At 33.1% G+C, this 4,134-nt stretch overlaps 1 non-coding gene across 1 annotated transcript; it reads left to right on the top strand.

Annotated features, from left to right (window-relative positions):
• The first annotated feature begins 1,058 nt into the window (after positions 1 to 1,058).
• Positions 1,059 to 1,165, top strand: LOC141625453 (small nucleolar RNA R71). Its single transcript, XR_012535233.1, has one exon. It is a non-coding gene; the product is annotated as a small nucleolar RNA R71 (small nucleolar RNA).
• Positions 1,166 to 4,134: the final 2,969 nt, after the last annotated feature.

The following is a 4,134-nucleotide window of genomic DNA, read 5'->3' as shown; positions in this document are numbered from 1 at the left end:
AGCTTGACAACTTGGGAATGGAAGTCTAATCACAATAGGCTCTTTTTCCTTAGCCTTCTCTTCATTCTTCTTCTTTGAAACCTCTTTGGTGGTGGGTTCTTCTTCTTTAGAGTTCTCCACAACTCTTTGCTTGTCACTAGCATCCACAATGTCTTCATCAATTGACTTCTTCGGCCCTTTATACCTTGTACCACTCCTCAAATGGATGGCACTAACCGACTCATGTCTTGGGGGATTACTTTGAGGTGGTAATTGCCCCTTCTGTCTTTGAGTGCTAGAAGATTCTAATTGAGTCATTTGAGTTTCTAGCATCTTGGTGTGGGCTAGTATGTTGTTGATGGTGATGCCTTTGGCTTGGCTATCTTTTTGCATTTGGGTTAAAAATTCTTGTTGATTCTTTTGCATTTGGAGGACCGCTTTTTGAATATCGAAGCCTTGATCATTGCATTGATTGTAATAAGGTTGATTTTGATAACCTTGGCTTTGGTTATAAAAGGGTCTTTGAGCTTGATTTCTCATTGGAGGTGTGGTGTATGTTGGTTGAGGGTTTTGAACATTTTGCCTTTTGTATTAAAGATTTGGATGGAATTTGGTATTCCCATTGTAATAGATGGAATAAGGGGTGCCACTCTTATATGCTTGGAAAGCATTCACTTGTTCCCTTACATTCACTTTGGTCATGTCCCAAAGTTCCACAACTCTCACATACTCCACTTGGAATTGAGGATGATGCCACCCCAGCATTAACATGTTCTTTGAGTGATTTGGAAGCTTCATCAAGCTTAGCCATGGCCTTCTCAAACTTCAAATTGATGGTGTCAATATGAGCACTTAGTTGAGCACCCAATTGTGTGATAGAATCTACCTCATGCTTTCCTCCTCTAGTGGCCTTTCGAGACCTACTATATTGTGAATTATGAACCGCCATCTCTTCAATTTTGGCCCATGTTTGATTGTCATCAACTTCGGTAAACATACCATTGGATCCCATATTGAGAATGTTGCGGGAGTTTTCATATAGACCATTCCAAAATTGTTGCACAAAGAACCATTCGCTAAGTCCATGGTGTGGACAAGAACGAAAAGTGTCTCTAAATCTCTCCCATGCTTCATACAATGATTCCTCATCCCTTTGTTTAAACCTGGTGATTTGGGCTCTCAACATGTTAGTCTTCTCCGGAGGATAGAATTTCTTGTAGAAGGCAATTGCCAACTTCTTCCATGAGTCAATACCAAGGGTAGCCTTGTCTAGGCTCTTCAACCATTGCTTTGTGGTACCAATCAAATAAAAAGGAAATAATACCCATCGGATTTGATCTTGAGTAACTCCGGTTTGACAAAACGCATCACAATAGTCACAAAAAGTCTCCATATGTGAATGATGGTCTTCACTAGGCATCCCTCCAAATTGACTTCTCTCAACTAGTTGTATGAATGCGGATTTGGCAATGAAATTACCGGTTAAATGTGGTGGTGTAAGAGTACCATTTGGTAGGTTCTCCTCGGTTGGTACGGAATGTGATAAAAATTTAGGCATTGTGGGTTGATTTTGTGATGGATTTTGTATTGGGTTGTCCTCTCCTTCTCTTGCAAAAGGGTTGGTAAACTCAATGTTATTTGGTTGAATGTCCACAATCTCTCCAATACCTACAACTCTCGAAGTACCTCTAGCAACTCTTCTATTGTTGGTTAAGGTTCTCTCAATTTCCAGATCAATAGGTAATGGATTACCTTGTGATCTCCTAGTCATGCAAAATATCAAATAACTCGAAAACAATTAGAACAACCTTGAGGAGTTTTACTTCCCCAAGGTAAAGAAAGACAAAACTAAAAACAATTAATGGAAATTAAACCAATTGAACACCGTCCCCGACAACGGCGCCATTTTTGGTGTGGTTTAAACTCGTCGTCAAAAGCTACCAACCAAAACAATATTTATAACTTCAAAAACTACTCTTTGTTGGAGTATGTGTCCTCGACAATAATGCGATCACATGTTTAAATCTCATATTAAGAATACATAAGGGAATGTAACATTTTATTGTCCACTGATCCACATTAATCGGTAATGATTGGCTGACTAGAGTTTGACATTACTGTCGTGTGACGGTGGTGAACAGTTGATCCCTTAAGGTCATACCTATAGGGAAACATTCTTAATTGATTAATTAATTAACTGTATGATGATACAAGTTAATTAATTCCTTAAAATTGAACAAATGATTTTGTGAGTGATAATACGTATCTTATTGTAATTTGATTAAATAAGATTCGTGTTAAGTAATTAAATTGTTTTATTACTTAAGGTTTATTTATTGTTTATGAAACAATTAAAATAAGAATGAATTAGTTATTATAAATACAAGTAGTTGTGATTTATAATTATATGACCCATTTTAAGTAATGGTAATTGTGAATTACTAGTTAATTTTTGTATGTGATTTATTTTGTTTATATAATGATTTTTAATTTGTTAAAAATGCATTATTAAAATGACATGTCTAGTAACATGTCCAATTTATCACACAATACAAATTAACAAATTGACAAAGTTAAAATGGATCCATATTACACAAGTGTGCCGTGTAAGTATAAGGGGAGAGGGTTATTTGTGTTTTAATTAGTTTTATTAGTGGGTAACATGATGATTACCTACTAATCATAGGATTGCATACCTACTAATCTTGTGAAGAGCAACAAAAAAAACTATTGGGCACTCTTCCCCTCTTCACCTATCCGGCCACCCTAGAGAAGAGAAGGGTTTTCTCTTCTTATTTCACACTAATTCATTTCCAATAATTTACTACTTGAATTAGCTTATCTCTCTAGTTTTGTTGTAGAACAAGATTATAAACTCTCACATAATTCTCTAATATTATTCAACAATACTAGAGGTAGTGTATACATAATATTAGTAATTTTAAGGGAACAAATATTAATTTCTAGTAACTAAATTAATATTTGTATTAAGAAGGATTTCCTTGGTACAATCCTTGAGGAGAAGATTCTACTATTGAATCTTGTTCATCCATTTGGAAAGCTCAAGAACTAAGTAAGGTAGGTGACCTTACTAGTACCCAAATATCCTAAATATCCAATGTAAGGAACTGTTTTTCTCCTTACTCTTGTATTTGTTTTGCATGCATAAGATCTAGAATTAATTTTATGACTAAATTAATTTATCACATATTCAATATGTAAACTTATGAGATTGATAAATCCCAACAAGTGGTACCAGAGCAACACGGTTGTTGCATGCAAAATCGGGTTAGTTTTTCCGAGTTAATTTGTTAACAAATAAAACTTGTTATTTAGGATTTATGAAGATAAATCATGAAATAATTTTGCATGTTAAAGTTTCTGGTCCTAAATGGATTTTAGGTTATATGGGACGACTTATGGATTTTTATTGTTCATTTTATATATTATTGGCATTAAAATGTGATTTTTATGAGAAAAATGTCATTTTTGGACGAAAAATAGCTAAACATCGAATTTTTTAGTGGCTTTTGGATATGTTTTCACATATATTATCTAATGATGGCATGTTAAATCTCGTGAATAACTAAGTTATTTTGCATGAAATATGAATTTTATAAGCTTAAATTGAATTTAAAGGGTTTATTAGGTTAATATGAGTTAAATTTCGAATATGGTCATGGAAATTTTATATGCTGTCACATGCATTTTTACTCAATGTGTGTAAAAATCTTAGACGAATTGAACTTCTTATGCATGATTTATGGATTTTTGAGTAAAAATTCAATAAATAGTGACTTAAATTAGCCTATAATGCTAAAACATATTTTATGACTATAGAAAAACGTCATATTTTGCATTTTATCCCACATTTCAGATCTAAAAGTGAAAAGTTGATTAAAATTATATTTCTCATATTTTAATGGTCATGGTTGTTAAAACTGATAAACCGCAACGATGTCTTTCTCGAAAAATTTTCGAAATTTTTAACCTAAGTTTTGAACATTATAAGTGTCATGGTATTTTCCCAGAATGTTCATGAGTTTGAATTTAAAATTTTTAAATTATTTGGAATTTTTATAATTTTATTTGGAGTTTATAATATAAAATTGTATTTTTGGGCCATAATGAACAATACTAAGAAATCAAGTTGAG

This window comes from Silene latifolia, chromosome X (genome assembly GCF_048544455.1).
Source record: "Silene latifolia isolate original U9 population chromosome X, ASM4854445v1, whole genome shotgun sequence".
Taxonomy (NCBI): domain Eukaryota; kingdom Viridiplantae; phylum Streptophyta; class Magnoliopsida; order Caryophyllales; family Caryophyllaceae; genus Silene; species Silene latifolia.
Note: the sequence above shows the minus strand (reverse complement) of the source record. Positions and strands in the feature narration are given on the sequence as shown.